Below are 23,967 nucleotides of genomic sequence, written 5' to 3' on the forward strand. Positions count from 1 at the left end.
TTTGTCTTGCATACACACGGCCGCACAAAGTTGTCGGAAAATACAATCATTCGGAATGAGGTGACGTTATACATGTACAATGGGACTACGTAGAGGTCAGTAGCCAATAGCTTTCGTCTCCAAATTTTTTCTGAGCATGCCTGCATATTACCCTTTAAAATGAGCACTTTAGATTGTGAACATTCGAATCCCATAGACTTTAATAGGGTTCTAAAGTTCACACGAAGTTTAGGTCTGTTCGCAGGTTCTGGTGCGAACCGAACAGGGGGGTATTCGGCTCATCCCTAGCCAGGTTCAGTGTCCTGATGACTTGTTTAAGATTGTTACCTGGAGAGATTTGTCATCTAATCTTTTATGACACTTCTTTTGGGGATCTCATAATGATTATTGGGTGTTATAGCCCATTAACGCATTACCTCACTAATTACCAGTGTTAATGTACTCAGTCATATAGCATTCATTTACTATTTGAGATGACATCCTAAATTTGTTATCTTGCTACAAGTCATTTAAACTCTTTCTTATCCTCATGTTATTGCCCACATTGAGAAATTACTATCCCTGCAGCTAGAATAAGCTCCTGAAGAAACATAATATCGTGAAACGTAGAGCTTGCAATCTGCAACAATATTTCACTCAAACTCTGCTAGGGGTATTTATCAGGGATGCCACACTTACTGGCCCTGATCCAGTGGTCAGGGTTGGATATGCTAGTGATTGTATGAGTCTGTATTAATATTATGTGTTTTTATGGCAATATATGTCATTTGTTTTTTTGTTTTGTTTTTATTACTGGTGCATGTAAAGTCCATAGTTCTTCCTAAATGTATACATGCTGTAATTAAGTACTCATGGTTTTGAAATAACACACTCATTCTCTACCCCATCAACAAATATCTTGCAAGATCTCTGTTTCTGGGTTCAAGGTCATATGCCTTCTTACATCACTGGCACTTCCAGCAGTGCATAAAAGGACCAGGTTTCAAAGCATGTGAAAGCCTCATACACACAATTGGATTGTTGGCCAACAAAACCATGGAATTTTGTCTGAAGGGCGTTGGCCCAAACTTGTCTTGCAAACACACGGCCACACAATTGTTGGCCAACAATCACAAACGTAGTGATGCACTATGCTGTTTTTCAGCTCTTTAGCACCACCCTTTGGGCTCCTTCTGCTAATTTCATGTTAGTAGAAGTTTGGTGAGCGTTGATTCACACTTTTCATTTTGCACTTTTCAGATCATTTCTGAACGGCCGTTCGTAAACCAGACATGTTGTGGAATCGGAGGAGATAACATGTTTTTTATTATTGGCCTTGAATTTATTACGTTGACATTATTTTTTTTGGTTGAATAATGATTGGATTTTGTATATTTTGTATATTTTTGAATGCACTTTTTGCTTAAGTTCTATTGGCAGATAGCATGTCTAATTTTATGAATGTGAATACAGAAACTATAGCAGCTGCTGCTGTAAAAGAGAAAAAAAAAAGACGTCTGACCCAGAAGTGAAAAAGAAAGATACAAAGTAACATTGTTATTTATGTAACAACTCTGTTTCTTTCATCTATAGCTCAAAGGGATGAACTTAAATCTGCAGATAATTTAAATAAAAGCAACCTAAACAAGACAAATTACAGAATAAAAATGTATAAATTTTATCTACAGTAACACTATTTTTAAAACTCTGATAATTTTTTGTTTTGTTACTTTTTGTCTAAGGATTGTATACAAAATCTTTTTGCAATATAATATGACAAAAAAGCCTTGTTTGTCCTTAAAATCAATATTATAAATATATGTATGTATATTGTTATCTTAAGTAATGGCAATGCTATTGAAAAGTAAACAGGTCCATAGCAGAAATGTAAAAAATTGCTCTGGTCCATAGCAAGTGTAGAGATATTAACCTCCCTAGTATTATTCCCGAGTGTGGTTCGTAGGTGAATTTTCATTACAAAAAGCGGTAACCCTGAGCCACACTCGGGATTGTATCTCAGTATCCTGATATAGGTTACTTATCTTGTCCCCAGGATCCTGCAGTGTGTGCCGCCGGATCCTCCGCCAGATGTATTACTGTTCCGGGCTCTGTTCCCTGCGAGCTTTGCAATGCAAGGGGTGGAACCCGGCAGTAAAGAAAACTGTTGTGATTATTGTTTTGCAAGAAGACAATGTCAATTTTTATTTTATTTTTTTGTTAAACTAAGGTTCATAATAATATTTTTACAATATTATTACTTATAATGCCCCATACATGGTTGGACATTCCGACCACAAAATCCGTCAGATTTTTTCCGACGGATTTTTGCCGAAATTTGTCTTGCATACACACGGCCGCACAAAGTTGTCGGAAAATACAATCATTCGGAATGAGGTGACGTTATACATGTACAATGGGACTACGTAGAGGTCAGTAGCCAATAGCTTTCGTCTCCAAATTTTTTCTGAGCATGCCTGCATATTACCCTTTAAAATGAGCACTTTAGATTGTGAACATTCGAATCCCATAGACTTTAATAGGGTTCTAAAGTTCACACGAAGTTTAGGTCTGTTCGCAGGTTCTGGTGCGAACCGAACAGGGGGGTATTCGGCTCATCCCTAGCCAGGTTCAGTGTCCTGATGACTTGTTTAAGATTGTTACCTGGAGAGATTTGTCATCTAATCTTTTATGACACTTCTTTTGGGGATCTCATAATGATTATTGGGTGTTATAGCCCATTAACGCATTACCTCACTAATTACCAGTGTTAATGTACTCAGTCATATAGCATTCATTTACTATTTGAGATGACATCCTAAATTTGTTATCTTGCTACAAGTCATTTAAACTCTTTCTTATCCTCATGTTATTGCCCACATTGAGAAATTACTATCCCTGCAGCTAGAATAAGCTCCTGAAGAAACATAATATCGTGAAACGTAGAGCTTGCAATCTGCAACAATATTTCACTCAAACTCTGCTAGGGGTATTTATCAGGGATGCCACACTTACTGGCCCTGATCCAGTGGTCAGGGTTGGATATGCTAGTGATTGTATGAGTCTGTATTAATATTATGTGTTTTTATGGCAATATATGTCATTTGTTTTTTTGTTTTGTTTTTATTACTGGTGCATGTAAAGTCCATAGTTCTTCCTAAATGTATACATGCTGTAATTAAGTACTCATGGTTTTGAAATAACACACTCATTCTCTACCCCATCAACAAATATCTTGCAAGATCTCTGTTTCTGGGTTCAAGGTCATATGCCTTCTTACATCACTGGCACTTCCAGCAGTGCATAAAAGGACCAGGTTTCAAAGCATGTGAAAGCCTCATACACACAATTGGATTGTTGGCCAACAAAACCATGGAATTTTGTCTGAAGGGCGTTGGCCCAAACTTGTCTTGCAAACACACGGCCACACAATTGTTGGCCAACAATCACAAACGTAGTGATGCACTATGTTGTTTTTCAGCTCTTTAGCAACACCCTTTGGGCTCCTTCTGCTAATTTCATGTTAGTAGAAGTTTGGTGAGCGTTGATTCACACTTTTCATTTTGCACTTTTCAGATCATTTCTGAACGGCCGTTCGTAAACCAGACATGTTGTGGAATCGGAGGAGATAACATGTTTTTTATTATTGGCCTTGAATTTATTACGTTGACATTATTTTTTTTGGTTGAATAATGATTGGATTTTGTATATTTTGTATATTTTTGAATGCACTTTTTGCTTAAGTTCTATTGGCAGATAGCATGTCTAATTTTATGAATGTGAATACAGAAACTATAGCAGCTGCTGCTGTAAAAGAGAAAAAAAAAAAGACGTCTGACCCAGAAGTGAAAAAGAAAGATACAAAGTAACATTGTTATTTATGTAACAACTCTGTTTCTTTCATCTATAGCTCAAAGGGATGAACTTAAATCTGCAGATAATTTAAATAAAAGCAACCTAAACAAGACAAATTACAGAATAAAAATGTATACATTTTATCTACAGTAACAATATTTTTAAAACTCTGATAATTTTTTGTTTTGTTACTTTTTGTCTAAGGATTGTATACAAAATCTTTTTGCAATATAATATGACAAAAAAGCCTTGTTTGTCCTTAAAATCAATATTATAAATATATGTATGTATATTGTTATCTTAAGTAATGGCAATGCTATTGAAAAGTAAACAGGTCCATAGCAGAAATGTAAAAAATTGCTCTGGTCCATAGCAAGTGTAGAGATATTAACCTCCCTAGTATTATTCCCGAGTGTGGTTCGTAGGTGAATTTTCATTACAAAAAGCGGTAACCCTGAGCCACACTCGGGATTGTATCTCAGTATCCTGATATAGGTTACTTATCTTGTCCCCAGGATCCTGCAGTGTGCGCCGCCGGATCCTCCGCCAGATGTATTACTGTTCCGGGCTCTGTTCCCTGCGAGCTTTGCAATGCAAGGGGTGGAACCCGGCAGTAAAGAAAACTGTTGTGATTATTGTTTTGCAAGAAGACAATGTCAATTTTTATTTTATTTTTTTGTTAAACTAAGGTTCATAATAATATTTTTACAATATTATTACTTATAATGCCCCATACATGGTTGGACATTCCGACCACAAAATCCGTCAGATTTTTTCCGACGGATTTTTGCCGAAATTTGTCTTGCATACACACGGCCGCACAAAGTTGTCGGAAAATACAATCATTCGGAATGAGGTGACGTTATACATGTACAATGGGACTACGTAGAGGTCAGTAGCCAATAGCTTTCGTCTCCAAATTTTTTCTGAGCATGCGTGGCACTTGTGTCGGAATTCTCTACACATGATCGGAAAAAGTCAGATCGGATTTTGTTGTCGGAAAATTTTAGATCCAGCTCTCAAACTTTTTCCGCCGGAAATTCCGACAGAAAAAGTCTGATAAAGCCCACATACAACCGGATTTTCCGACAACATAATCCAATCTGACTTTCCATCAGAATTTCTGAACATGTGTATGGGGCATTAGAAAGGAACATGTTTTTATTAAGTTTAACTAAAACAACATCTGTTAATTTACAGGGACCTTTATACATTTGATTATTGAGGTTTAATTTGGACAGACATCTACTATGCAATTTTACTCCTTTTTCACATATAGTTAAAACATTCTCTATTTTACACATTTTACACATTAAACATACATTTTATACATTCAGTAAAACAATGGTCAATGACCAATTGTTTTGCAATCTAAGCTTATAGGCTTAATATAGTATATGCATCAATAATAATAAAAAAGAAAAGTGTTCATTATGGGCCTTCAAATAAAGTGTAAATTATGAAAGCTAGCTCATATGAGGGTTTTTTTTTTTTTCAAAACACAATTAGTTGTACAACTTTTGTTTATTATAAAATGACAGATGTTAAATCTATATATAACATTTGAAATCTGAATACAAAAGGGAAATAATCTACTGTTCATTGCAGTCACTAAGCAAAATGTTTCACCTTCAAGTCCACTTATGAAAGCACATGTATTTGCAGATTCAGTCACACATCACCTCCATAGTAATTTCATGCGCAAAAGCACTTGCATGATTCAGTGAGCTCAGTTACAAGTCAGCCTCTCAATAACATCTCAAAATATACTAGAAGTGCATAGCCCACTTAGAGAATAGAGATTTTATGAAGCTCTCTGCAACTGCACCACTGATTTCAATTAAAGGAGCATTATACATTTATGTTGTACATTCCTGACACAAACACCTACAAAATATGTGTAAAAATGTATTTATTTCACACGTAAGTATTCATTTAATGTTTTGTTTTTTTGTTTTTTTTTGAGTATTGTTCTACAGTTTCAAAATGTTCTATTTATTTTTTGTTTTTATTTAAAAAAATAAAAAAATATTTAATGCAGATGAAAAGAAGGGGACCTTGACCTCTTTTTCTGATACGTGTGCTTGGAAATTTTTGTTTGTTTGTGATGTGCATTGCCCTATGTGCATGTTACTGCAAAGGCTAGTTAAAAATTGGGGTGGTTGCCATCTTTTTATATAGCTTGTACAGATTTGGAATGGGGATACATTGAATGCCTCCAGCTGTCATTATGCTCTTGCTGAGTGTCCAATGTTTCCCTGTACCTCAATACTGGGAACTTTCACTCCCTTCCTGCCCAGGCCAATTTTTAGCTTTTAGTGCTGCCAGGTTTGAATGATAATTACTCAGTCATGAAACTCTGTACCCATATGAAATTTGTATTGTTGTTTTCACATAAATAGAGCTTTCTTTTGGTGATATTTAACCACTAGGAGCCCATGTTATAGCCGAAAGATGGCTACAGCTCGGTGCTCAATTGCTGGGAGGGAATCCATGGACGTCCTCCTGTTTACTCATTCCCCACGCATCGCCAAAGGCGTGCATCGGGCAAAAACAGTGCTGGCCATGTCCCTTGGACACAGCCAATCACAGATCATGCTAAATGGCCAATCACAGCAGCCATTTAGCACTTGATCGGCATGTCCAATGAGAGATGATCTCAAGTGTAAACATATGAGATCATCTCTCATTGCCGGCTCTCCCTCCTCACACAGAGACCTCGTGTGAGAAGGAAGAGCTTCTGTGCTGCAGCATGAGTGAACACTAAATAAAACACAGTGCCCACAGTACCTATCAGTGCCACCTGTCCCCAGTGTCATCTGTCCACAGTACCACCTATCAGTGTCAGCTGTCCCCAGTACCACCTGTCAGTGCCATCTGTCATTAGTGCCACCTGTAAGTGTCACGTTCCATCTGTGATCAGTGTCACCTGTCAATAGTGCCACATATCAGTGCCATCTGTCATCAGTGCCACATCAGTGTCACGTGTCATCAGTGCCACGTATTAGTGCTATCTGTCATCAGTGCCATGTATTCATGGCATCTGTCATCAGTGCCACATCAGTGTCATGTGCCATCAGTGCCACATCAGTGTCACGTGCCATCAGTGCTACGTATTAGTGCCATCTGTCACCAGTGCCACATCAGTGTCACATGCCATTAGTGCCATATTATAGTGCCATCTGTCAACAGTGCCACATCAGTATCACGTGTCATTGTCCTGGTGCTCCAGGGCCTTCAAAAGTGTAATAGGTAATCAACAAGTTAGATGTGTAATTTATGCTCCTAAAACACCTATAAGTTCCCTGCATATTGGGTCTCTATATGTGTCTAGGCTGTGAAAAAGTCCCACACATGTGATATCGCCATACTCAGGAGGAGTAGCAGAATGTATTTTGGGGTGTAATTTGTGGTATACACATGCCATGTGAGAGAAATAACCTATTACAATGATCATTTTGTGGGAAAAAAAATCTTAATTTTGCAAAGAATTGTGGGAAAAAATGACAACATCTAAAACCTCACCATGCATCTTACTAAATACCTTGGAATTTCTAATTTCAAACAGGAGAGGGGGAGAATTTTTACTTTCCTGGCTCGTTCGGGTCACAGAAAATGAGAGAAATGAGACAGGCCACCAGTATATCAGGTGTGATCATTTGTTTATGATTTGGACCACAGCTTGTAGACTCTCTAACCTACACACCGACCAAATAATATCCACTAATATGGGTTATTTTTACCAAAGATATGTAACAGTATAAATTGTGGCCAAAATTTATGAAGCAAAATTAATCATTTGCAAAATTGTATCACAGAAACTAAGAAAAATGTGTTTTTTTTTCAAAATTTCAGGTCTTTTTTCATTTATAGCGCAAAAAATAAAAAACCCAGAGGTGATTAAATACCACAAAAAGAAAGCTCTATTTGTATGAAAAAGAGGACAAAAATTCATTTGGGTACAGTATTACATGACTGAGTAATTGTCATTCAAATTGTGAGAGCACTGAAAGCTGAAAATTGGTCTGAGCAGGAGGGGGTTTAAGTGGCCAGTAGGAAAGTGGTTTAATCGCCACTGGGTTTTTATTTGTTGCGCTACAAATGAAAAAAGACTAAACATTTTGAAAAAATGTTTTTTTTTTGTTTCTGTTTTGCAAGTTCTTCATAAATGTTGACCAAAATTTATACTGCTACATTTCTTTGGTAAAAATAACCCAAATCAGTGTATATTATTTGGTCTGTGTGAAAGAGTCTACATGCTATGACGCCGCACCTGATCACACCTGATGTACTGACGGCCTATCTCTATTATGAAGCCCTAATAAGCCAGGATAGTACAAATATTCCCCAAATGACCCCTTTTTTGGAAAGAAGAACATTCAAGGTATTTAGTAAGAGGCACAATTAGTTTTTTCTTTTTTTTTTTAATCAATACATTTTTATTGGTTTTCAAATTTTTTAACAAGCATTAAATCAAAGTACATGGAAAAAGGTTTCAAAGAGAAAAAGAGAAGAAAAAAACAAAAAAAACAAAAAAAAAACAAAGAATATCAAGGAAACAGGTATTGTTACACACATTATGCCTTACACATCAGGATATAGGAGAGTTGTATGCTTATCAGTAAATTTAAGTCAATACAATATGCTTATGTCAAGTTGAAGCCGTGAAGGTAGTACACTATTAACTAGGTTTGAAGCTCTTGCACCAGGTTTGCCATACTTTATCAAACTTGTGGCATTTTAGGTTATTGATGGCTAACAGGCGTTCAAAAGCGTGGTTTCTATTAACCAATGTATAAACATCAGAGATATTAATGGCCGAAGTGTCTTTCCAGTTTTGTAGGATGAGATTTCTAGTTGCTAGTAAGATATGGGTAATAACTGGTCTATCACCTGGGGGAAAGTTCTCTATTCCCATCTGCAATATAGCCAGAGCAGGATTTGGGGGCGTTAATACGCCTGTGAGAGATGCTATGAGGTTGAAAACTTTATTCCACAAGCTGGTTAGGCTCCGGCATTCCCACAGCATATGGAACAGATTACCCGTTTGACCACACTTTCTCCAACAAAGTGGCGATGAGCCTGGAAAAAAGTTGGCGATTTTGTACGGTGTATAGTGCCATCTGTTGAGAATTTTAAGCGTCATTTCCCAGTGATTCACACAGTGGGAAGCTTGGTGAATAGATCGGAAAGCTTGAGACCACTGGTCGTCGGAGAAAGTGGTGGACAAATCCTTTTCCCACCGTTTAAGGGTCGATGTTTTGCAAAAGGTATTTTTGTTATTAATTGATATATGAAATTCAGCCATGAGGAGTTCAGTAGATTTCGGATGCTGACCTGTAAAGAGATCCGTCAGTCATACGGCTCCTCCCGTTTTTAACCGAGTGGTCGAAAGCAGAGGGAGCTTCGCCTCTAAAACCTCTATGGGAAAATCATACGGGATGTGTTGCGAGTCGTTGCAGTCTAGTCGGAGGAGGAACCTCCATGCCTGTAGAGACACTTGTGCCGAGGGTAACATGTTTCCCAAAGACCAGTGTTCCCACATGTCACTCAGGAGAAGTAGCCGGGTATCAGCTACTGGCAGTAGTGATTTTTCTAGGTCTACCCATAGCGGGTTGTCTACTGGGAGAAACCAATGGCGGAGTTGGTCGAGTCTAGTAGCCCAAAAGTAGTCTAATAAGTCTGGGTATCCTATTCCCCCTACCCGTTTGTGCGGGTTAAGGTTAGAGCGCGAACATCTGGCTCTTTTGCCTCCCCAAGTAAATTTCCATAGGACTGTAGACATTTCGCAGATGTAATGAGTCGGGATTGGGATAGGTAGGGAACGAAAGAGGTAGAGGATTTGTGGCAGGATAGCCATCTTGAAAGCTGCCATTCTGCCTAGTCAGGACAATTCTTTTTTCGCGAGCTCATTGAGTTGATGGGTCATTTTGAGTATGAATGGTCCAAAGTTGGCCACTGCTAGTGAGGTAGTGTTGTTGGTTATATTAATACCTAAGTATTTAATACTACGTTTACTCCAAGTGTATGGTAGAGTTTTCTGGAGACTGAGTTTTGTAGACCGAGAAATCCCCAAATCCAAAATCAGTGATTTGTTAAAGTTAACTTTATAGTAAGATATATCCCCAAAGGTGGTCGGCAAGTTGTGAGCTTGGGGGAGAGATGTGTGTGGATCCATCAGCATAAGTATAACATCGTTGGCAAATAGATTAATGACATGTTTCTGATGTCCTAGGGTAAACCCTTTAATGTGGGCATGTGCACGTATAGTTTCTGCTAGGGGTTCCATCATGAGATTGAAAATTGTGGGGGATAGGGGGCAACCCTGGCGTGTGCCGTTAGAAATAACAAATGGCTTGGACAATATGTCCGAGGAGTAGACCTGTGCTGACGGGCACGAGTAAAGAGCCATTATTGCCGTCAAGATTGGGCCCCGGAAACCAAAACCATTCAACACCAATTCCATATACCTCCAATGAACCCGGTCGAACGCCTTCTCTGCATCGATAGAAAGAAGCAGAGAAGGTGTTCTAGATTTAACAGCATGGTGAATGATGTCAATAATACGACGAGTAGCGTCAGAGGTTTGTCTCCCCCTCACAAAGCCCATCTGGTCGTGCTTAATGATATGTGGGATTATGTGTATCAGACGTTTGGCCAATAATTTAGCATAGATTTTGATGTCCGAATTGAGTAATGATATAGGTCTGAAGTTGGCTGGGGTAGTGGGGTCTTTTCCAGGTTTGGGTAGGGTCACAATATGGGCTCTCAGCATTTCAGGAGGAAAATATGATACTTCTGTGGCCTTCTGGAAGGCTTCTAACATGTGTGGGGCTAGCGTCTCTTTAAAGACCTTGTAGTATTCATTGCTGAATCCATCTGGTCCTGGAGATTTACCATTAGGAGTGGACATTATAATGTGGGTTAGTTCCTGAATTGAGAATGGGGCATTGAGCAATGAGAGTTGGTCTTCTGTTATCGTGGGGAGTTTTAACCTCTGTAGAAAGTTTTGAATATTTGTCATCGAGGGCTGGGGAACTGAAGCATCTTTATGTAAATTATATAGGGACTCATAGTATTCAGCAAATTGGTTCGCTATTTCTTGTGGGTTAGTAATTTTGTATTGGCTAGTTGGGTGTAAGAGATATGCTATTTTAGTTTTGAAGCGGGCCGTTTTAATTCTATTAGCCAGATATTTCCCTGCTCTATTGGCGTTTGCATATGATTGAAGTTGTAATCTCCTTAAGTGCTTATCGTATTGTTGCATGAGTAGTTCCCTTAGGGCCTCCCTAACCTTAGATATTTCTAAAGCTAACGTTGGCGTCGGGGAAATTTTGTTTTGAGTGTCCAGTTTATGTAGTGTATCTAATGTGTTTTGTAGTTTTAGTGTATGTTTTCTTTTCTCTCTGGCTCCTAGCTGGATTAGAATACCTCTCATGAATGCTTTGTGAGCATTCCAGAGTGTAAATCGATCCGTGTCGGGAAGTTTATTCAACTGAAAAAATTCTCTGATATGCTGAGAGACCACAGAGAGCAGTGTGGGTTCCTGTATAGTTCTAACATTACAGCGCCAGGTGGGGGAGGAGGGGGGGACACCCTGTTCATTAATAGACATTGTAATAGCAGCGTGATCGGACCAGGTGATATCATGTATCTGCACTTCCAAGATGCGCTGTAACAGCCACTTGTCTGTCAAAAACATATCTATGCGTGAATATAAGTAGTGTCTCGTAGAAAAGAAGGTATAGTTCTTTTCGTTCGCGTGTAAACACCTCCAAGTGTCGAACAAATCATGGGCGTGTAGAAGAGGTTGTAAGAGAGTTGGTCTCTTAAGAACGATAGATGTTGTGTCCAGTTTAGGATCAGCAATTAGGTTGAAGTCTCCGCCAACTATGACTTGTCCGTACAACACGGAGCCAGTTTTTTTGAGCACTTTCTTTATAAAGCGGAATTGGTGCGAGTTCGGTGCAAAAAGAGTAACAATAGTATAAGGCTTGGAATTTATGTCCCCAGTGATTATGAGGTATCTCCCTCCATCATCTATGAAGGATTCCTTTAGTTGAAAGGAAATGGTGTTCCTCAGTGCTAATAGTACACCTCCTTTTTTACTGCTCGGATTACAGGCCAGAAAAACATGCGGGTAGTCTCTATGAGTACATGTAGGGGTTTTGTGTTTTTGGAAGTGGGTTTCTTGCACACAAAGTATGTCTGCCTTATGTTTACTAGCCTCCTTCCACAGAGAGAATCTTTAACAGGGTGGTTTAAACCCCTAGCATTCAGTGAGGCCGCGTACACACGCGGGGACTGTTCGCTCAACTTTGTCCGTCAAACAGTTTCAGCAAACAGTCCGCTCAAAATTAGCATGGACGGACTTGCCCACACACGACGAACGAACAGTTTGCTGAAACCGTGCGTGATGACGTGAACGGCACGTACGACGGGACGGAAAATACGACGTCCTATACACTGCATTACAACTTTCGGCGTGTAAATCCTTTCTGAGCATGCGCGGAACTTAGTTTGACGAACAAGCCTACACACGAGGGGACTGTTCGCTGAAACCAAGTTTCAGCGGACAGTTTTTCGGAATTTCCGAAAAACTTTGTTCAGCAGACTGTTCGCTGAAACTGTCCGCTGAAAGCCCACACACGGGCGGACTGTCCGCCGAAACACTGTTCAGCGGACAAAGTTGGGCGAACAGTCCCCGCGTGTGTACGCGGCCTTACAGGCACTTAATGGTCATTTATACGGATTAGAAGTGTGGATATGATGAGCGTTGTGGTGTTACTCACTACACTTCGCGCGGTCCTTCCAGAGCAAGTCTCTGGGCGGCACTCGAGAGTTGTTGGGACTCCATTTTCAGACAGTTGACGGAAAGACTGGGTACTGCGTGCAACAAACAAAAAAGAGAAACAAAACATAACAAAAAGATGAAGTAGAACAACCGTAAAAAGGGATCTCATAACCGATCCACGTGCAGGCGTAGCTGCTAACTTGTGAACGGGGGTAAAAGGAGACTAGATAGGCTCCAATCTCCAACTACATCCAAAAACACATTCCGCTACTCGCCATGAGTATGGCAATACCACATGTGTGAGACTTTTTCACAGCCTAGTCACATAGAGAGGTGAGACTTCCAAGAAGTACTTCCGGCATTATCCACTTTAAGACCAGGCCTTCTTCTAAGACTGGGCTCATACATACTGTGGCCGCAGTTCACAGCATGGAATCCACTGATTCAGGTCCAAATTATGTCCAAATTTGCCTGAATTCGCACCTGAATCGGAACCAAAGATGCACAGGACTGATTATGTTTAAATAAAACCTATTTTTTATGTTACACTTTGAGATCACTGTACCTTATTTGCACCTTAAAAATCCCATAACTATTATACATTTTTGTAGCAGAGGCACTAGAGAATAAAATGGTGGGTTTTGCAAATCTTTGTCACAACGCAATTTTACACACTAATGCATAAATATATTGTAATGAATATCACTGCACACAAAGACAATATAATGGCCACATTTGTGGTAAAATCAAAAAAAATATGGTGTTGTGCTGGGTAAATAGATAACAATCATGTTATGCTTTAAAATTGCGCATGCTGGTGAAATGGCGCCAAACTTCAGTATTTAAAAATCTCCATAGGTGACATTTTAAAATCCTTTATTGGCTACCAGTTTACAGTTACACGGTAGATCTGGTGCTAGAATTATTGCTCTTGCTCTGACGTTTGTGGTGATACTTCACATGTGTTGTGCGATCGCCATTTACATATACATATGGGACCAAAGTGTGCATTTTTATTTATTTATTGGTGGGACACTTGTACACTGACAGATGTTTTTGTGCACTTGTATACTATGACACATGTTCATCGTCTGTGGACACTGACAGATGTTGATGTTGCAATGATACACTGTGAAATATGTTTTGTCCGCTGGTACAGATGTTTATTGGACACTTCGACAGATGTTCATGTGACAGGGACAGGAGCAGTGGTGCTTTGTGTACTGTGTGAGGATGGCGGCAGTCTGTAAAATCATTAGTTACACAGAGAGCTGTCACAGAGGCTGTAGCATCCCCTCCCCCCACACTGAGCTATCACTGAGATCAGTGGGGATTGCCAACACAGAGGCACGTGTCTCTCATTACATTGTGTAAAGGCTGTGATTGGACACAGCCATCATGTGATTGGGAGCACCAATCACAGTGCCCATGTCCTATCTGTGCTGGGCTGTGTCTGAAGATCATAGCCATTACAGGATCACGTTGATGCTTGGCCACCGATTCTGAGGGACGTGTGGGTGCATCCATTCAGATTGGGGAAGCTCCCATCCAGCCGTTTATGTACAGAGATTGTCACAAGCATACCATGGATCTCCAGAATATTTTCAAAGCTTAACCCATGACCACATGCTTGAGGAATTGGTCCTGTAAGGCTCAGAAACATTGCTTTTACTATGATGATATGACCACGGAATAAAGCTTTGGATCTATTCTGGAGATCCATGGGGTGTTCGTGACATTCTCTCAATCTGATTGTCTTTGGTTCCAGATAGTGTTTGCTGTAGTGCCTATTTTCACACACAGCCATTTTTCAGGAAGCCATTAGGAATAGTATGTTGGCATTTAAGGAGGAGTGGGATTCCTCCAGGCAAACCTACCCTTAATTTATTCACTGCTATATACGCTCTAACTTGGAGACTCTCACAGATATAGCATTAGGACTACAGTATACAGAAGAGCCTTGGACTGTGTTGCAGGTTCCACTTATATTTGCAAATGTGTGCAACAAAACCCTCTGTTTTTAACATTCATTTTTATTTTTAAAAGAACAAAAACACTGCGCTATTCAAATGTGTAAACAATATACAAACAGCAGCTAACACAACATCGAGGTGTGCAAATGTGACATAATAAATTTTGTGAAAAACAGTGTAGCGCTTATTTGTTTTTACCACATTACAATGTGACCAATGTAACTGGTGCATACATTAGACTGTGCAAACTGATAAATACACTAAACACTCTTTGCTATATATGATGAACAAAAGCTGAAATGTCCAAAAAAGTATATATAAAAAATATATAAAACAACGTGAAAACAGGTGAAAAGTTCTCCGAATTTTCTGTGTATGATACGATGAAGTGTAAATAGTCCTACACCTTCTCCAAGAAATGATCGCACAATCACCGCGTGAACCCTCCACCACATGAAATGGAGGCTTACCAGACTTAATGGATCCTACTCAAAATTATATTTGGAGGATCATATGTGCTTGTAGATGTACATAAGCTTTTTCGGTGTTGCCCTTTTCTGGAAGACTTTCAAGTGTGGCTATTTCCTCTACGGTATGTCTCCATCCATATGAATCCTCATAGGTATTTGGGCAGATATAAAGGGAGGAAGCAGGGACCACAATAGTGTAACTTTTTTTTTTCGTTTAAAATAATTTAATAAAAAATTATCAAACTCATGTGTACAAAGAACATAAGCGCTTTTTCAATAAAATCTCAGGCTGCAGTGAAGTCCCTGCAGCCTGAGATTTTATTGAAAAAGCGCTTATGTTCTTTGTACACGTGAGTTTGATAATTTTTTATTAAATTATTTTAAACGAAAAAAACGGAGTTACACTATTGTGGTCCCTGCTTCCTCCCTTTATATCTGCCCAATTACCTATGAGGATTCATATAGATGGAGACATACCGTAGAGGAAATAGCCACACTTGAAAGTCTTCCAGAAAAGGGCAACACCGAAAAAGCTTATGTACATCTACAAGCACATATGATCCTCCAAATATAATTTTGAGTAGGATCCATTAAGTCTGGTAAGCCTCCATTTCATGTGGTGGAGGGTTCACGCGGTGATTGTGCGATCATTTCTTGGAGAGGGTGTAGGACTATTTACACTTCATCGTATCATACACAGAAAATTCGGAGAACTTTTCACCTGTTTTCACGTTGTTTTATATATTTTTTATATATACTTTTTTGGACATTTCTAACATTCATTTTTAGACTGGATCACTTTGTTTTTTTTTTTTTGTAGGGTAGCTGGTAAGTGTGCTGGGAATTTTTTGTCTGTTTGTGACCTTGACCTTAGCAAACATCAGAGATATGAATAAAAATGTTCCATGGGTGAATATGTTGAGAAACATAGGGGGTTATTTACGAAAGGTAAATCCACTTTTCACTGCAAGTGCACTTGAAAGTACACTTGGAAGTAAAGTCGCTGTAGATCTGAGAGGGACATACAAGGAAAAAAAAAACTGCATTTTAGCTTGCACATGATTGGATGATAAATTCAGCAGAGCTTCCACTCATTTCAGATCTACCCCTAAGATTTAGAGTGACTGTGCTTCCAAGTGCACTTTCAAGTGCACTTGCAGTGCAAAGTGAATTTACCTTTTGAAAATAACCCCCATAGTGTTCAGTATTTGGATATCAAAATAGTAAACTTCACTATGACTCCTTTATGAAACAAAATCATTTTTCCTTTTAAAAAGTAAAATACATTTTCATTCTTACATTCCTTTTTTTTATATATAAGTAACTGCAGGACCCTTATCCATATGTTTTGCACATTGTCTAACTAAAAAGTATGGAACCCCCCTAATTGATCCCAACCTAGAAAATCCAGGACTTCTATTTCCATGGGTGGGAAAGTTATCTATGTTCAAGCAGAGGTGGGCTCTAAAGAATGCTGTAAGATAGGAAGAAAAACACCCCAATCCCTTACACTGGAGCTAAGCACTCCAGTCATATTGCACCTGCTTGAGATGTATAGCAGTAGTAACAGATTTATAGTATATAGTGATTCCAATGCACAAATTTTCACACTTTTATTATTAATTTGTATATTCATCCAGTAGTAATTTGAATGACTGCACCGTTTTCTTTTGTACTTACAATGCTTCCAACTGATTTTGAAATAAAGTTATTAAAAAGCTTGTATATGTGTGTTTAAACCAGTTATAGAAAAGCATACTAAAAAAAGTAAACAGAAAAAAAGCGATAGTAAAAAAACTTGTAGCAGGAATCTGAATTGGATCACAAGAGCAGATAGGGGAAAATAACCAGTGGAAAGGATTTTAAGAAATTCTCTCAGCACCATGTCTTGGGGTAGTCATACACCCTGTTCTTTTAGAAGAATCAAGTAAATGTCAAGAATATGTAATCAACTTGTCACCGAAAGTGTTTCATCCCATTTCCTGTGTCATGAACTGTCAGTTTTCCTTTAATTTCACTTATTATAACATCAAAAAGTCACAGGCATAGACTTTTTAGGTAACTCATGTTGAAAGAAACATTTTTTTTTTTAATTTCGCAAAATATTTATGTTAGAAACAGGTGATGTGTACACTGTATGTTATTTTTTGTGGAGTTATTTTTTTTTATATTTTATATATTATATTTATATAAAATGCATTACAGCAAAAAGTGAATATACCACTTTATCAATTAATATATATATATATATATATATATATATATATATATATATATATATATATATATATATATATATATATATATATATATATATATATATATATATTAATATATATATATATATATATATACACATATATATATATACACACACATATATATATATATATATATATATATATATATATATATATATATATACATATACATATACATATATACATATATATATATATACATATATACATATATATATATATATATATATATATATATATATATATATATATATATATATAATTACTGTATATGGAATAAATAACAATAATTACAGAATGAAAAGCATACATGTCCCTTTATTAACTGTAGACCAATTAGAATTGCTTTTTGATATAGCTTATGAAGTTTACATCACAATTAATCGCAGAATATAAAATATACAGGTCTTTTTTTTTAATTGTAGAGTGTTAAAGAATTATTTCACACATAATGACATAATTCAAGTATAAAGCCAATATATCTCACTGCAAATACGACTTTTACAAAATACTCCTCCTGCATTTGAAGGATACAAAATATTTTTAAATATATTTAAGTTTAATGGTTTTTAAGCTGATGATTAATGTATTTCTTCTATTATTCATATAAAATCTATATTTATAGCACATGGAGACATTGTACACGAAAATATATATTGGGTTTTCAAAAGAGAGAGTGACAGCTTGCTTTCGTACTGCATCTCTCTCTCTAACTAAATGAAGTTATATAGAGTAATCAGTTAGGTGGGGAAAAAGGGAGGATGAATCACTTGATTGACTAGATTTATTAAAGTATGTATGGTATGTAAAAATTAAAACAGTTTCTAAAATTCAGCACAGCAAGGGAAGGGGTCAGCTACCTCTGATCTTTCACATTTAGGTCTGGAAAAATAGAAAAGGACACAGTCACTGTTGCCAACCTGCTAGATTGAAATTCATTGATACTACACCCAAAATTTACAGGCATAGCCTGTGGCATGGCATTTGCAAAAATCACAAAATTAAAATTTTAAATGCAAATTTCAGTATTTGTTACAAATAAGTACACTATGCAATTATCAATGTGATTTAAGGTAAAAAAAAATATTTTTTTAATGTTATTTTTGATATATAGTAAGGGCGGGTTATTATAAACCATCAGTTTTTGTCACCAATGTCCACCTTAATTTCCCCTAAATTTATGTTCTGTGATGGTTGAATTGCTATGTATAAACTGTAATATGTTGAACAGTAAAATCATTTATATTTCAGAATAGTATCTTATCCCTGAGGAAGATAATTGTTACATACTTTTTTAAACCTGTTGGCGTCCCCAAGCTGAGTGCGCCAACCAGTAAACCTAATGACTGCAAATTAATCATCAGCCATATCATTTGGATTGCATTCTTTTATGTTGGAACTCCATTTTGTAAAAAAGAGTTTATACATGATGTGTGATGTAAATATACTGTATGTGATTAAAACATTTTAAATTGCTTAAATAAATGTTGATATTTTAATCTCATCTTTGGATTAGAAGTTGCCTTTAAAGAGGAAGTAAACCCTAATGGGTTTTCTTACTCTTTTGCTCACTGTAAAGCCTGCAAATGAAAAGCATAATGGGCTAGTATGCAATGCATTATGTGCCACTTTCCTGCAAAATAATCCAACGATGTCCCCTGTGTAGGCAGCATCCATCTCCTGGACCCTCTTCCTTCTGGGCCGCGGACTCCGGCTCTGTGATTCGCCAGAGTCGTGTAACATCACTCCTACGCATGCGCACAGGAGCCGCAATTAACCGCACAGGCTATGGAAGAAACGGCACTTCATTTCATTTCTTCCCCACGCATGTACCGTTAGAATTTTCGGGGGACTACAAGTGAAATATATCGTAAACCGTGCACGTTTAGGAGATATTGCCACTACCTATAGGTAAGCTTTATTCTAGGCTTACCTATAGGTAGAAGTCCAAAAAAGTGGGTTTACAACCACTTTAACCACTTAATAACCGCCCTATAGCCGAATGACGGCATTAGGGCGGTTTCTTAACTGTGGGAGGCCGTCATATGACGTCCTCCCAGAATTCCGCTCTCGCGCGCCCCCTGGGGCGCTCACTCGAGAGCGTCCGTGACCGCCGGGTCCACAGGACCCGGCGCATCACGGATCGCGGTAAACGGCCGCTCGTCGCGGCCGTTTACCACGTGATCGCTCCGTCAAATGACGGAGTGATCACTTGTAAACAAACCGGCGTCATATTATGACGCCGGTTCCTCCCTCCCCCTCTCTGTACCGATCGGAACAGCGGAGGGGGAGGAGATCGGTGTCAGCAGCGATGTGGGCTGCATCTGCAGTGCCCACATCGCTGCTCACCGAAATTAACCCCTCAATTCCCTGCAAATACTCTGCAATACCCTGCCATTACTCTGCATTACTCTGCATTACTCTGCAATACCTTGCATTACTCTGCATTACTCTGCATTACCCTGCATTACTCTGCATTACTCTGCAATACCTTGCATTACTCTGCATTACTCTGCAATACCCTGCATTACTCTGCAATACCCTGCAATACCCTGCATTACTCTGCAATACCCTGCATTACTCTGCATTACTCTGCAATACCCTGCATTAGTCTGCAATAGTCTGCAATAGTCTGCAATAGTCTGCAATAGTCTGCATTACTCTGCATTACTCTGCAATACTCTGCAATACCCTGCCATTACTCTGCAATACCCTGCAACACTCTGCAATGCTCTGCAACACCCACCAATGCCCTGCAACACTCTGCAATGCTCTGCAACACCCGCCAATACCGTGCAACACTCTGCAATGCTCTGCAACACCCTCCAATATCCTGCAATGCTCTGCAACGCTCTGCAACACCCGCCAATGCCCTGCAACACTCTGCAATGCTCTGCAACACTCTGCAATGCTCTGCAACACCCACCAATACCCTGCAACACTCTGCAATGCTCTGCAACACCCGCCAATACCCTGCAACACTCTGCAATGCTCTGCAACACCCGCCAATACCGTGCAACACTCTGCAATGCTCTGCAACACCCTCCAATATCCTGCAATGCTCTGCAACGCCATACTCTGAGATACCTAGCCATACTCTGATATACCCAGCCATACCCAGCCATAGTCGGTGATACCCTGCAATACCCAGCCATAGACACCCCCCCCCCCCTCCCGCCGCCCTCCGGTGCTTCTACCGACTCGCCAAAACTATCAAATCCAGAATCTTTTTTTTTTTTTTTTTTTTCAGGCTTCCCAGCTTAGAGGTGAGATGAGGGGTCTTATTGACCCCACATCTCACTGTAAAGAGGACCTGTCATGCCATATTCCTATTACAAGGGATGTTTACATTCCTTGTAATAGGAATAAAAGTGATCAAAAAATTTATTTTTGGGGAAAAAAAATGTCAAACTAAAATAAATAAAGTAAAATGAACAATAAAATTTTTTTTTTTTTTTTTAAAGCGCCCCTGTCCCCATGTGCTCGCATGCAGAAGCGAACGCATACGTAAGTCCCGCCCACATATGAAAACGGTGTTCAAACCACACATGTGAGGTATCGCTGCGTACGTTGGTGCGAGAGCAATAATTCTAGCCCTAGACCTCCTCTGTAACTCAAAACATATAACCAGTAAAAAAAAAATTAAATCATCGCCTATGGGGATTTTTAAGTAGCAACGTTTGGCGCCATTCCACGAGCCTGTGCAATTTTGAAGAGTGACATGTTAGGTATCGATTTACTCGGAGTAACTTCATCTTTCACATTATGCAAAAATTGGGCTAACTTTACTGTGTTTTTTTTTTTTTAAGCACAAAACAGTTTTTTTTTCCAAAAAAAAGCATTCGAAAAATTGCTGCGCAAAAACCGTGCGAGATAAAAAGTTGCAACGACCACCATTGTATTCTCCAGGGTGTTTGCTAAAAAAACATATATAATGTTTTGGGATTCGATGTAATTTTCTAGCAAATAAATGATGATTTTTACATGTAGGAGAGAAATGTCAGAATTGTCCTGGGTGCTCCAGAACGCCTGATGGCGCTCCCTGCATGTTGGGCCTCTGTATGTGGCCGCACTGTGTAAAAGTCTCACACATGTGGTATCGCCGTACTCGGGAGTAATAGCAGAATGTGTTTTGGGGTGTAATTTGTGGTATGCATATGCTGTGTGAGAAATAAACTGATAATATGACAATTTTGTGAAAAAAAAAAAAAAAAAGTAAAAAAAATCTTGATTTTGCAAAGAATTGTGGGAAAAAATGACAACTTCAAAAAACTCATCATGCCTCTTACTAAATACCTTGGAATGTCTTCTTTCCAAAAAAGGGTCATTTGGGGGGTATTTGTACTTTTCTGGCATGTTAGGGTCTCAAGAATTGAAATAGGCCGTCAGTACTTCAGGTGTGATCAATTTTCAGATATTGGCACCATAGCTTGTGGACTCTATAACTTTCACAAAGACCAAATAATATCCACCAATTTGTACTTATTTTTACCAAAGATATGTAGTGGTATAAATTTTGGCCAAAATTTATGAAGAAAAAATTACTAATCTGCTAAATTTTATAACAGAAATGAAGAAAAATTCATTTTTTTACAGAATTTTCTGTATTTTTTCTTTTATAGCACAAAAAATAAAAAACCCAGCGGTGATTAAATACCACCAAAAGAAAGCTCCATTTGTGTGAAAAAAAGGACAAAAATTTCATATAGGTCCAGTGTTGCATGACTGAGTAATTGTCATTCAAAATGTGAGAGCACCGAAAGCTGAAAATTGGTCTGGTTATTAAGGGTGTTTAAGTGCCCAGTGGTCAAGTGGTTAAAGTCCTAATAAGAGTTACTTTAGTTTTCTAGATATAGATAATAAGGATGGTGACAACCACACCCAGAGTCACACATACTCATTATACTTAATTTCAGTTCTGTTTCTGTTCTGCCACCAAAGAAAATGAGGGGAAATCTCTGGTAGTCACCAGGATCACCAGAATTGATGTGCCTAAATCTAAAGAAGTCTACAAAAAAAAGCATGCCTGTGTTGCCCATTTGTCTTATACAGTATGCTTCACAGATAAAATGTGTGTTAACCAATAGGCATCTGCACTATAGCTGAAAGACAGCTTCAGCGCGGCACCCAATTGCCAGGAGGACGTCCCTGGATGTCCTCCTGTTTACTTCCCCTCTGCACGCCGCCGCTGGAGTACATCGGGGAAATTCTGTGTTGACCATATCCCTTGAACACAGCCAATCACAGATCGTGCTAAATGGTCAATCACAGCGGCCACTTAGCACTCAGTTGGAATGTCCAATGAGAGACGATCTCATATGTAAACATATGAGATCATCTCTCATTTCCGACTCTCCTTCCTCACACAGAGACCGCTCTTGAGGAGGGAGAGCTTCTGTGCTGCAGCTTGTGAGTGTACACAAAAAAATAGAAAATACAGTGCCCACAGTACCTGTCAGTGCCATCTGTCCCATTGCCACCTGTCCCCAGTGCCACCTATCAGTGCCAACTTTCCCCAGTGCTACCTATCAGTGCCATCTGTTCCCAGTGCCATCTGTCCCCAGTGCCACCTATTAGTGCCATCTGTCCCCAGTGCCACCTGTCAGTGCCATCTGTCCTCAGTGCCCCCTGTCCCCAGTTCCACCGGTTATCAGTGTCACATGTCATCAGTGCCACATATCAGTGCCATCTGTCATCAGTGCCATCTGTTATCAGTGCCATCTGTCATTTGTGCTACCTATTAGTGCCATCTGTCATCAGTGCCACATATTAGTGCCATCTGTCCTCAGTGCCAATATTAGTGCATATGTCATCAGTGTCAGGTATTAGTGGCATCTTTTATCAGTGCCACGTATTAGTGCCATCTGTCATCAGTGCCATGTACCAGCACCACCTGTCATCAATGCCACATCAGTGTCATTGTCCTGGTGCTCCAGGGCCTTCAAAAGTGTAATAGTTAGTCAACAAGTTACATGTGTAATTTATGCTCCTAGAACACGTGATGGTGCTCCCTGCATGTTGGGCCTCTCTAAGTGGCTAGGCTGTGAAAATACCCACACATGTGGTATCATAATACTCAGGAGGAGTAGCAGAATGTATTTTGGGGTGTCATTTGTGGTATACACATGCCATGTGAGAGAAATAACCTATTACAATGACAATTTTGTGGAAATTCATTTTGCAAAGAATTGTGGGAAGAAAATGATAACATCAAATACCTCACTTACTAAATACCTTGGAATGTCTACTTTCAAAAAAAGGGATCATTTGAGGGGTATTCGTACCTCCCTGGCTTGTTAGGATCACAAGAAATGAGATAGGCCATTACTACATCAGGTGTGATCATTTTTTAATGATTTGCACCACAGCTTGTAGACTCTCTAACCTTCACAAAGACCAAATAATGTACACTAATTTGGGTTATTTTTACCAAAGATATGTAGCAGTATAAATCGTGGCCAAAGTTTATTTGCAAAATTTTATAACAGAAACTAAGAAAATTATTATTTTTTTTTCAAAATGTTCAGCCTTTTTTTCATTTATAGCGCAAAAAATAAAAAACCCAGAGGTGATCAAATACCACCAAAAAAAAGCTCTATTTTTATGAAAAAAAGGACAAAAAATTCATTTGGGTGCAG

The sequence above is a fragment of the Lithobates pipiens genome, unplaced genomic scaffold (assembly GCF_037356315.1).
Source record: "Lithobates pipiens isolate NorthernLeopardFrog02 unplaced genomic scaffold, aLitPip1_a1.2 Scaffold_13, whole genome shotgun sequence".
Classification (NCBI taxonomy): domain Eukaryota; kingdom Metazoa; phylum Chordata; class Amphibia; order Anura; family Ranidae; genus Lithobates; species Lithobates pipiens.